Raw genomic sequence first — 13,363 nt, forward strand, 5'->3', positions numbered from 1 at the left:
CAGCACTGCAAAATAAACGAATAAATAGAAAATAGAAAAATAAAACGGACAGTCAGCAATTAAGCATGTCCTGAGAATATAGTGGTGAGAAATAACAGATGCATTCTTTGTTAAGAAGGGCAGATATTAATCAAATAGTCATAAAAATGGAGAGCCTAATTAATAAGCGAGATAAAGAAATGAAGCATGTTTCTATATGAGTACACTAAAAACAGACATTGACCTCATCAGGCTTCCCTGAAGAAAGGACACTTAACCAAGACCCACGGAATGAGTAAGCAATACCAGGGCCAACTGGAGGGGCAGTTAGGCTGTTGGGAGCAGCTATTAGGTTGGAGCTCTTTTACCTGAAGGGTCCTTTGCAGCAGGGGGTAGAAAGTGGGGGGTGGGGGTGGAGAGCATCAGAGAAAAGATCAAAAGCAAGAATTCTTGGCTGGGAGGTGCCACAGTGCAGAAGGTAAGAGAGGGAGCACCACAATCCCTGCAGGTCATATAAACCTTGCTAAGGATGGTCTGTCTTCTGGGAAACAACTGAAGGTTTAAAGCAGATCACGTAGAACAAGATCCAGCTTGCACTTTGGAAAGATGGCAATGACTGCAGTGTGGGGAGTGGATAGGTAAGAGGCTGAAAGTGTTGCAGGGCAATTATCTAGGACTGTAGAAGTCTAGGGGTGAGGACTGTGTACTTGCACTAGGATCTTTACAGTAGGGAAGGAGGGAAGTGGACGCATACCGTAAATATTCACAGGTAGCACTTGGGCTGGGAAGAAGGTGCTTGAATGACTCCAAAGTTTCTGGAATGAGTAATTGAAAACATGAGGTAGCACTTACTAAGACAGTGCCCATTGCAGGAGAACACTGTAGCACTCATAGTTTGTAAGGTAGGTTATAAATTTTATTTTGGACATGCTGAATTTCACATAATTAGAAGGTTCCAGGTGATTACTGGTGAGCATGCATGGAATCCAAACAAAAAAACAATGGAAAGTCCTGATGGACATGCTTTCCAAATGATGACTATCATATTTTTTTTAGTGACTGCATTTGTGTTTACCAGATTTAGAATCCCTTTCTATAATAGGACAAGCTCCACAAACTATAACATAGATAATAGCTTAGCATCTGCGGAAGCTCAGTTAAAGCTGTCAGATTGAACATAAGCATTCAAATCTCTCCGTTCCTGAATCCAGCCAAGAGAACAATAAAATGATTTTGAACAAGACATAAATGCACAAGGACAAAGGGAATGAGATAGAAGACAACAGCAATAAAATTTTAGAAAATGGGAAGCAGATAGATGAGTAGTAACTCAATTAGGACACCCAAGAAACTGAATCTTAAACTTGTGGAGAGGCAGCCCAACTTAGCAATGTACAGCTCTAAAAAATTGGAGCATCAGGTACCTTAGGAACTAGAAACTAAGTAGAACTTAGGTGCCTAAGCAGGGGATTTGGCACAGAGTCTTTGAAAAAAAGCTGGTAGATCCCTAACTCACCACACCTGTCTTTTACAGGTAGCAGAATGACTCTCTGTCTCATTCTGCTGACAATAACAAAGGGACTCTGGATTGGTGTAATGGGAAAGGTTGAGGGCTATGACACTGAAGACTAGGGAGGCTGATTCATCCTGAGGCAGGGATGGGGAGCAAGGGAGGAATAGATGAATTTGATATAGGGCAGAAGGGTGGGAGGGGAAGGAAGGGGGCATGGGGATAGAAATGATGGTGAATGAGTTAGACATCATTACCTTAAGTACATGTATGAAGACACGAATTGGTGTCAATATACTTTGTATACAACCAGAGATATGAAAAATAGTGCTGTACATGTGTAATATGAATTGTAATGCACTCCGCTGTCATATATAAAAATTAAAAAAAATAAACAAATAAAAGAGTGTTTATAAGCCGGGCACGGTGGCGCATGCCTGTGATTCCAGCAACTCAGGAGGCTGAGACAGAGGATTTCGAGTTCAAAGGCAGCCTCAGCAAAAAGCGAGGCACTAAACAACACAGTGCAACCCTTTCTCTAAATAAAATAGAATAAATGACTGTTGATGTGGCTCAGTGGTCAAGTGACCCTGAGTTCAATCTCACCCTCCACACCAAAAAAGAAAAAAAAAAGTGTTTATAAATCATGCACCAAGATTTCCTCCACTTTCTTCCTTCACTTGAGTCCTAGAACACTGTTAGCCAGGCTTGCACCTTCTTGGCAGAAGGCTGGAAGTGTTCTCTGGGAAGTCTTATCAGCCTGAGAGAAAAGACACTGGCCCAGTATGTTGACCAGTGTCACATCATCCCAAAGCAAACCCAGTGGACAGCCACCTTCTCTTCTCAATGGCCCATTCTTGAAATAAAACTGGACAGCTGGGGATGGCTAGATATTTGAGGGGAAAAGCCTATTAATGAAAGAGAGAAAAAACAAATAGAAGAAGGCAACTTGAAGGGAATACACTCTGCCAAAAGAAAACTTTAAAAAACAAACTATCTTGTCTTCGGAGAGCTAAGAGAAGATATGAAATAATAACAGGATTATCTATAAAAAGAATATTCAGTATGCTCAAAGAAAACCTAGACATTAAAAAATATGACATTAGAAACGAGAAATTTGATATTAGTCCTAAAACATAAAGTTAAGGAAGTCTCCTAGGACAAAGAGGAGAAAGACTAACATAAGGATGTAGGAGAGCTAGGATATTATGATTGTAGGAGCAATCCAGGAGTCCAACATCCAAGAAAAGGGTTACTAAGAAAAAAAGAGCAGATGATAGGGAACAAAGAAAAGAAAATCATGAAAATATTTTATGATTTCAGTTTCCAGGTTAAGTGGCCCATCAACTTCTCCAAACCATGGATAAAAACAGATGTTCATCCAAGAATACCATATTAAGACTTTCATTAATATATTCCTATCCGATATAATGAAAACCACAGCATGATCATATTGAGAGAATGGGCTCAGGATGGGAGTGAGGAATGAGAAATAAAGATGGCTAACTTCTCACTCTCTAGAGTTACATGACAAGGGAAAACATACAAAGTAACAATTAAAACACATTATTCTGGGGCACAATGGCACAATCCTATAATCCTGGGGCCTGGGGAGGCTGAGGTAGGAGAATCACAAGTTCAAAGCCAGCCTCAGCAATTTAGTGAAGCCCTAAGCAACTAAGTGAGACCCTATCTTTAAATAAAAAATACATAAAAGGACTGAAGATGTTGCTCAGTGGTTAAGTACCCCTGGATTCAATCCCTGGTACCAAAAACAAAAAAAAAAAAAAAAAAACCCAAACATTATTCAGTAAAACAGAGGGAAATACCTTATTAAGCATCCGGGAGTGGGCTTGAATGGAGTATGAAAAGAGTTGCCTCTAGTGAATGAAAAGTAGGTTGTTTTCAAAACAAACCTTGTAGAACTGATTCTTTAAATTATATGTATATGTAATGTCAGTAAAATAAAATATAACTCTGCAAAATCAGGCTCTGGAGGTGTACTGCTGTCATACATATCCAATGCCTAACACTAATTTGTATGTTATTTAATTTCTTGAGCATCAGTTTCCTCATATGAAAAATTGGAGACAATAGCACTGACTTTCTGTGAGGTAATTGAGAGGATTATATACAGTGAAGTGCATAAAGTTAGCACAGTGCCTTGCTATTTTCTGGCACTTGGTGGTGGGGGGGATTCTTTTTGCTTTCCTTCTTGCCAATCATCCTTATTTCATTTGCTTAGCCTTTTCCACATTTCTGATCAGATCTTCTTCCAAGATATTGTACCCAACTCACTTTGCTTGGAATTCTGAGTGTTCTCAAATACACTGATGGGTTATACCAATATCTGGTTAAGTGTCAAAAGAGAATCAGCATGCTCCTACCTGTATGTATTTGATACATTCTTTCCAAAGGTATTGGGAAATGTGTTCACCTGAAATTAAAAGTAATCCATTTCTCACTGTGTTCTTTTGTTTGGATTTTGGGGTGGGAGTACAGTAGAAAGGTAGCTCTCTTTGATCAAACACACAAAAAAATATTTTGAAAACTTTTCCATCATAAACTTATCATTTTCTGATTTATTTCTAAAGGTGGCTTCCTCTACTATTTGTGAATTTGTGAATTTGCTAGAGCCATGTACCTTCAAGTTTCTAGTGCCAGTCCACTGATCCTCCAACTAACAGAGCAACAGTCACAGCATGTGAATTTTGAAATTACTTCAATTTGCCAATATAGAAACTGAACTCACTGACTTGTCTGAAAGCCACAACCAGAAAGTTGTAGGTTAACTTCTGTTCTACTTCTCTCAGTCTAAGCCTAGTGTTCTTTCTACCTTGTGAACTGAGTGCCCATCAGTGAGTGACATCTTTGTGGGCTCAGATTTGTGAAATGAAGGCGTGGAATAATCTTTAAATTCCAGCCAGCCCTAATTTCCCATGAATTGTTGAAGTATAGGAGGAGATTAAACCTGTATCATTCCCAATGATTTTTTCCTCCCATATAGGGGCTGTGGATTCTACTCAGAGCCAAAAAGTCCATATAATTATGAAGTCCAGCTTTCTCCCATACAATTTTCACTTCCTGTCTTATTCATAAATACCAAGATACAAAATGGCTGTGGGTTTTATTTTCACTTTTGCAATCACTTGGGAATCTCATCAAGCCTGAGGAAAGGTTTGGAAATTCATTTTGCATTTCTCAAGAAGCTACAAATGTTGTGAAATCCACTGGATTCTAAGCTTCCTGAGAGAATGAGCTCTGACTGGTCAAGGCAGCTCATTTCCAGTAAAGTTCATGGTAATTCTCTGGAAATATTGGAGAGGTCATGGTAGCTGCAGCCCAGTGGTGTGCTTTGGGTTAGGGCCTATATCCAGTGGCTATGTGGGGCACCCCACAAGGTTTTCTTTTCCCTTAGTTCCAGACATTCATTTAGCAAGCTGGACTCAGCCAGTCAAGAGAGGCCATAAATGACACAGCCCAGCCCAGTGCACTGTGGGACCTCAGAAGTTAAAAAAAAAAAAAAAAACAAGTTGCTGCAAATGATAGATTTTCAAACTAGATACAGACAGGAGGGAGAGAGAGAGAGAGAGAGAGAGAGAGAGAGAGAGAGAGAGAGAGAGAGAGAGAGCTTTTGCTTTTTGTTTAACTCTTGGCTAGTTTGTGTAATTAACCATGTGTCCCACTTTCTCAGGCATTCCACGCCACTTGCTGACCCCTCTCAGCAATTCTGAGTGATCTTTTTCAGTCCGAGTGGTTTTAGGACTCGGTAAATAATGCCTCTGTGAAAGAACTCTTGTTCTGTGCTTAAAGACCCAGAACCAAACCTCAAAAAAAAAAAAAAAATCATTTGAAAAGCAAATCTCTATGAAACTGGTCTTGGAGCTGATGATATTTTAAAAGGCCCAATCCCAAACAACACTCGTAAACACCTTAATCAACTTCTGAGGACTCTCTAATGCATTGATTAGAAGTTACTGGTCCTTGAGCACGCTGCTACTTAATAAACCATTAAATAAAGTTAATTATTATCAATATATTGCAGGGTTGGAAAATCTATTCTGGCTTTTGTTTTCTCATGCAGTCATAAGGGAATTTAGAATTGAGAGAGCAGTGATATTTTGATTACATTCCAGGTACTACTCTGAAGCAAACTAAGCTTTAACTTTCAACTTTGCCCTTTAGTGTCTCTTCTTGATGGCATTTTCCCTACCCCCACCCTGTGAACACCACCTCTACAGAGCTCTCCACTCTCTTCATAAAAATTTTACTCTGTAAAGAATATAACATGGTCAGTTAAAAAAAAAAAGTGTGTAAATACTGTTCCAGTTGGCTGTGTTCACTCTTGCAAGAAATTTTTTATTTTAGTAGCTCTTAGGACAAATGAGAGGGCCCACCATCAGAGTTTACTTTGGTAGAGGGATGTGGAAGGGGAAGGGGTAGGCTTCCTCTGGATCCTAGCTGTAAATTTGTTCTGAAATCTAAAGAGGCTTGTAAAGCTCTTAGCAGAGTGCTTGACAAACAGTGAATGCTCAATAAATGTTAGTTGGTATCTTTGTGATTTTACCATTGTGGATGCCATCACTAGCTCCTGAGGGGCGTGACTTGAGCTTTTATTGATAAGTCATGGGGGATAGTATAATCCATATTCAATTGTCTAACTATTTAGAACTTTCTCAGAGTACACTGGCTTCTGCTTTGGACTGGTAAATAGAAAATAATGCAATTGGCTTTCTTGACCCCTACTAATGGAAATCAGCTGAAATATCCCAGGGATTACAATTTCAAGACCTCTGACAGGAAATGCGCACACAGTCTTGGACATATACAAGCTTCCTCAGAATGGCCATGAGCCTAGTGACTCTGCTGAAATGTCAAGTCAAATTGAAAGGGTTCTGAGGCCACTGAGTAAGTTGCTAGGCTACCGGGCAAGGCCAGACAACTCCTTGCTTATCACATCTTCCTGGCATTGTTCTCGGCTTGTTTCACATGTAGTCAATGGTATTATTATTTTATATGTTCCCCAACTGCTGGTTCTGTTAACACAAGTAAAGGTCTAAGAAAGTGATGGATGGTTCTTAGTGAGGCCGTAGAGTTTCTGCATAAATCAGTATGTGGAATATATAATTTGGAAATGGTTTCAGTCTGTAACAGGAACGATTCTTTTATATTAAACAAACGAAAGATGTTAAAGTGTTTCAGTGAGTACTCCTACCCAGTGCAAAACTTGTTCTTGGAGAGGAAATGAAATTTTGGTGAAAGATGGAAAAGGCAGTAATTTATTCTACAGGCATCCTCCTACATGTGTGAAATGACATTTGTTTCAGCTATTCATTACAGCTTTGTTTGTAGTATCAAAAAACTGTAAATAACTCAAATGTGCATCAATAGAGGACTAATAAAATAAATGACAGTAAGTCTGTCCCTCATTAGAATATTATGAATTCTGAAAAAAAAAGATAGTAGGTTCTCTATGGCTTTAGAAAGATTCCTAGGATATAGTATAAGGAAAATAAAAGCAAGGTACAAAAGAGTGTTGTAAAATGAGGTGGAGGGAAAGGACATATGTACATCTTTTGTTATAAAGGCTCAGGTTATCTCTGAAGTGGTACACAAGAAAATGGAAACCGTGGTGAAGGGGAGTGGAGAACTGGGTGCCTGGAGAGCACAGGAAGGAGAAAGAAGTCTTTCTATACACAACTTCAATATGTTTTAAATTTCTCATCATGTAAATGCATTTTCTTAACTTAAAAAATGATTTTTTTTAATTCAAAAGAGAAAAATAAAGAAAAGTAACAGTAGAGCATGATCTTATATATAGAAAACAACATGTCTACCAATGGAATGGAGACAAGGCCAAGAAACCATGTAAATCATTCTGTTTTTCTGAATCTTGGGAATTTCAAGTTTCCAGAAACCCCCTTTAGGAATGTGAAACAAGCTGGGTGTGGTAGCACAGGCCTGTCATCCTAGCGACTCAGGAGTCTGAGGCAAGAGGATTGCAAGTTTGAGGCCAGTCTTAGTAATTTAGTGAGGCCCCCAGCAACCCTGCTTCAAAATAAAAAAAAAATAAAAAGGGGGTGTAGTTCAGTGATAAAGTACCCCTGGGTTCAATCCCCAGTACCAAAAAAAAAAAAAAAAAGGAATGTGAAAAAATGGTGTCATGAATATCTCTGGTATTCAGGATTAGGCAAACTTTTCTGTTTCACTGAATTATTTTTGCTGTGTCTTAGTAAGCTTTGCATCAGAAAACCATATTCACTGCAGTGAATACGGGGATTGACCTGTCCATGTCATTCAACTCTACCCCTAAGTGTAACACATGTATGGTTGATTCGCCAAGGTTGGCCCAAATTAACTAAGTCACAGTAACCCACTACCATTGCCAACATTTAATTGATTCAAGAAAGGACAGTTCAGGCTAATCTAGAAAGGGCATTAGGTAAAAACTAAGGAAATATGATTTAGATATGGACTTTCAGTTAAACATATATTGTTTTATTAATTATAACAAATGTTTTATCTTAATTTTAAGACAATAATAGTATGGAAAACTGGTTGAGGAGCACATTGATAGCTCTAAATGATCTTTGTAATTTTTCTGTAAATCTAAAACTGTCATAAAGTTAAAAAATATATTTAATATTTAACATTTATATAGGTAAATATATAAATATATATTCACACAAAAAATAAACTAAAATTGGGTATTCATTATTGCCATGTCCTCAATATTTTTAAATTAAAAAAAAATCTTTACTTTTACAAAGTTATTACTTTTGAGATGGAAGCAATGGCACACACCTTAATCCCATAAAACATACCTCTTTTCAGTGTCTGCTAGACTTTATTAATTATTAAATATTATTAACTCAGTAGGCTGAAGCAGAAGGAGCTCAAGTTCAAGGCCAGATCCAACAACTTAGTGAGACCCTGTCTCAAAAATAAATAAATAAATGAAAAGACCTGGAGAAAAGCTCAGTGGTAAAGCACCCCTGAATTCAATATATGGTACATAATCATCATCACCATCATCATCAAAAGTTATTATCTTAAAAAATTATTTTCAGTGTCCTTAGTGGTGGCGCATGTCTATAATACAGCAACTTGGGAGGTTGAGGCAGGAGGATAGCAAGTTTTAAGCCAGGTTTGGCAACTTGGTGAGGCCATCTCAAAATTAAAACAAACAAGGCTGCTGGGAATGTAGCTCAGTGGTAGCATACCCCTAAATTTAACCCCCAGTGCAAAAAATACCCCACAATATTTGTCTTTTTAATAATTAACTATTTACAATTTTGTTTCTTATTTTATTTTTTATTTTTTTTGTGTGTGTGTGTGATTCATCTCAAATTGCTACTTCCATGTTACTTTGGAAATTAAGTGGTTAATAAATCCAGCCCAATCAGATGAACAAACTGTCTTTTATTCCACACTTTCTAGTACTCGTTTAAAAAATTCCATGCAGATTTTTGTGTTTTCTGTCTTATTTTGCTGTTTTTGTGTAAAATCAAATAAAGAACACCGTGTAAATATAATTAATCAGAAGTGTGTAAACCTTTGTCATCAATTAAGTTCATTTATTCTTTGAAGTCAGTTAATGAATGAAATATGCTAATAAAATGATGTCGATTGAAAGACTGGTTATCTGATTTCTACAGTTAAACATTTTTCATTTGTCTGTCTTTTTGGTTCAATGAGTTTTAATTTTTTATTTTTGTATAGTTTAAAAACCAGGTTTTATAGGCCTCTCAGGTATAATCAAGCCTATATGAGATTCACACAAAGTAAATTCCTAACTGTGGTGATTTTTAAAAAATATTTTTTTAGTTGTAGATGGATACAATACCTTTATTTTATTTATTTATTTTTATTTGGTGCTGAGAATCAAATCCAGTGCTCCACCCATGCTAGGCAAGTGCTCAGCCTCTAATTGTGGTGATTTTGAATCCAGAATATTAAATAACTGATTTATAATATGGCTAAATTTCATAGCAACCATATTATCTATGGTTTTCATCATACCATGTTTTCAGTTGTTGCAGTACTTAGCCCATGCTATTTATGATGAAATTCCTTAACAGGTAAGAGATCAGGATAAAGTGAATTGACTGATTTTATAAAATACTACTCTATTTCCAAGATAGGGCAAAGTCAGCAGATCCCCTTGCAAACATAAAACATACCTTTTTTCAGTGTCTGCTAGACTTCAGATTTCTCTTCCTGGGACACCACTGGATATGGATCAAGAAAGGTTCTATACCATAGGTCAGCACATTTTTCGATACAGGGTCAGGTCATAAATATTTTGGACTCTTCAGATCATGTGGACTCTGTCACTACTCGCCTCTGTTGAAAGCAGCCTTAGGCAATACCACAAAAGGGTTTGGGGCCACAATTGGCTGACCCCTGTTCAATTCGCTTTGCTTTAAAATTTAATCTCTAAGCAGATCACTGTGTTTGAAGGATAATACCCAGGATGGCTTACATTTAATTAGAGTGATTTATATCTTGTGACATTATAACATGCTCTCTTATGTTGAGACTTTGAGGCCAGAGAAATATGGTTGGAATTTCAGTACTACTCAGCAGTAGTTGTGGACTGGAATCTCTCTACAGTCTTTATTTTCCCATTTATGGAATGTGGATAATAAATCTTACTTTGGAGGGGTCTTGTAATGATTAAATGAGAATGTATGCCAAGTGCCTGACACAAAGAACATGCTCAAAAATATTAATTTCCCTCTCAGACCCTGCAACAATATCCTCCTCTACACATATGTAGAACTGGACAACACCTTCACTTCATTTACCCAATATCAAAACCTTCTCTCAGATCTTAGAAGTTTAAAACCCTCTCCATTTCTGGAAGTCTGTTCTGTGTGGTTCTTGCAACCTTTTATATGTTAACTACAATCTGTCATCAAAGTATTTACCCGAGTCCTTGATTCTGATAATTCTCAGGGAAGTAAAGAGAATCTATAAAATATACTACCGGATTTTAAAGGGCCACTATTCAAAAGAGATCTCATAAAGAGAGTGACAAATTTATATTTTATTTGATGTTTGCTATGAGCATGTCGAAGCTTCTTAGGATTCGTTTTACTATAAAATTGCTTAGGGAATTCACTTTTAGTGTCATAAGTAGTGGGTTGAGAGAAAAATACTACTTGAAATTATTCCCATTTGAAAAGTTTAAGTGAAAAATATAAATACACACTGCTATTTAAAATAAATAAATAAATAAATAAATAAATACACATATGAAGCCCTGGTGGTAAGAAGTGCTTTCGTAGATGGAGAGTGATTTTGTGTGTATTTATTTGTGTAAACATACTTGGAGACTATAGAATGAAGTGTATTTAGCATTAGACTTTTATAGTTTGGGAATATTTAAGTCCTTCCATAATTAAAAAAAAGGAATTTGCTTTTTGTCACTAGGGAAATTATTATAATCAATGCTAATGTGGCTATTTTACATGTATAAAGTAATAACATCTTTAAAGAAGTAGTGTAGTAAAGAAGCAATACAATTTGGGGAAATAATAAGCGGGCAGAAGTTATTTGTTTGCCCCCTTTGGATCTCAATTGAATTTGTGTCTGACTTTGATGAACAGAATGTTACAGAGGTGACATTATGCTAGTTCTAGAGTCTAGGCCCAGGAGACCTTGAAGCTTCTACTTGCCTCTTTGGAACCCTGAGGTCATGATGATGCAAAGTCTGATGTGAAACACCACAGGATGGCCGAGCACCTGGGGAAGAGCAGAGGCGCCCCAGTGCAGAGCTAGCACCCATCTCCAGGCACATAAGTGAGTCCTACCTAGGTCCTTTGGCCTCAGGTGAGCTGTAATCTGATAGCTCACTCAGTGGATCCACATGAGTGAGTGTAGGAAAGACCATCAGGAGTCACTCCTAGATGGTCAGCCAACAGAATCAAGAAAGTAAGTAGTTACTGTTCTCAAAACATGAAGTTTTGACAATGTTTGCTATTCATGCCTGAAAACTAATTTGAGTGAATATTTGTTTTTGTAGTATAAAGAGCCCAAGGCAAGGACAAAGATAAGTGAAAAGCAACTTAATCAGGTTTGATAACTTTTAAGGAAGTAATATTCAGCTTACTTCCTTTAACATTAAAAATGTTGGCCGTGGTGGTACATGCCTGTAATCCCAGAAGCTTGGGAGGCTAAAACAGAAGGATTGCGAGTTCAAAGCCAGCCTCAGCAATGGTGAGGCGCTAAGCAACTCAGTAATACCTTGTCTCTAAATAAAATTCAAAATAGGGCTGGGGATGTAGCTCAGTGGTTGAGTGCCCCTGATTTCAATCCCTAGTATGGAAAAAAAAAAAAAAAAAAGAAGAAGAAGAAGGAGAAAAGGAAAAAAGAAATGAGGCCCATAAGTATTCAAAGTTGAAAATAAACATAAGTAAGGAGGTAGTATAGGATTCTAGAAGGAAAATTGGATAGGAAATTGGCAGAACTGGATTATGGTTCTCTTTTTATTACTTGGTTTAATGACCTTAAAAGTTGTGCAGCCTCTTGGTGTCTCATTTCTTCAGCTATAATGTCAGGACCACACAACTGCTCATTCATTCATTCATTCATTCATTCAAGAAACATTGATCAGTCCTACTGGTTGGGAACCATTGCTTTGGGGAGGGGGTAAGATGATAGGAGACTTTAAATTTCTTGCACAAAGCTTCTGTGTGTGTGTGTGTGTGTGTGTGTGTGTGTGTGTGTGTGTGTTTGTGTGCATGTGCGCATGAAAGTATGTGTGTTATGCACTGCTAGAGACTGAACCCAGGGTTGCCTTGCACATTCTAGGTAAGCAGTGCAAGCTACGTTTCTAGATCTTCTACTTACACACTTCTGTATAATTTGCTTTTGAAAATATAGTTTAATTTTATAATTAGCAAAAAATAATGAAGATGTTGTTATGGGCTAAAATGTATGCCTCTAGAATTCAGATGTTGATGCTCTAACCTCCAGTGCATCAGAATATGGCTGTATTTGGAGAAATGGTCTTTAAAGACATGATTAAGTTAAAATGAGGCTGTTTGGGGTGCATCCTAATCCAATATGACTAGTGGATATCCTTGTAAGAAGAGGAAGTTTGTACATACCAAGGGACAAGGGACACAGAACACAGAGGAAAGGCTACACAAGGACACAGTGAGAAGATGGTCATCAGCAAGCAAAGGAGAAAGGCGTAAGAAACCAAGTGTACTGACACCTTAGATTTCTAACCTCTAAATCAGTGAGAAAATAAATTTCCATTGTTTAAGGCACTCACCTTTAGTATTTTGTTTTGGTGGCCCTAGCAAACTAATAAAGATATTTTCATATTGGAAAGAGATAATACTTTTAATGAGTTCATGGTACTTATTCTTGGCATGCTCATATTCAAGCAGGAGGAAATAAATATGAACTTTTGCAGTATGATGAATGCTATACCGGGACTAAGTACGCCACGGATATCTAGTGGTGGAGGGACCTAGCCAACTATGGACAGGGAGATGCTGTATCAGGTGAGGAGAGTTTAAGAAACTTACTCTGAGGGTGGGAAGCCACCTTTAATGTTGAAGGAGGAGTAGGTATAGTAACAGTCTTATCTACTGGCCCCTCTGCTGACCCTTTGTGTTTGGTTGTCAAATGAAGTGTTGGCTCCCAGTTAAGGATTTTAAGAATGGTTACCTTCTGGATATACTAATGTAATTTCTATTTTACTTGAAAAATTAAAAAAAAAATTCTACTTTACTTAAAAAAATCATCATCCCCACCTCATTAAAGATATTTTAATATAAAAATAGGAATATTATTTCATAATAAAGGACAGTTCTCCAAATGGAATGCATTTAGCTTTAATTTCCATGCATTATC

General features: G+C 37.3%; 1 protein-coding gene across 4 annotated transcripts in view; it reads left to right on the forward strand.

Moving 5' to 3' along the window:
- Positions 1 to 319: 319 nt before the first annotated feature.
- The window catches only part of NABP1 (nucleic acid binding protein 1), a 30,398-nt gene continuing 17,354 nt past the window's right edge, over positions 320 to 13,363 (forward strand). Inside the window, exon 1 of one of the 4 annotated variants that reach the window (XM_081261303.1) lies at positions 320 to 617. The gene's annotated coding sequence lies outside the window, so the exon portion shown is untranslated. The remainder of the gene's footprint in view (positions 618 to 13,363) is intronic. The other 3 variants (XM_081261304.1, XM_081261302.1, XM_081261305.1) reach the window with 3 other exon arrangements.

This window comes from Spermophilus citellus, assembly GCF_964194105.1.
Source record: "Spermophilus citellus genome assembly, chromosome: 11".
Lineage (NCBI taxonomy): Eukaryota > Metazoa > Chordata > Mammalia > Rodentia > Sciuridae > Spermophilus > Spermophilus citellus.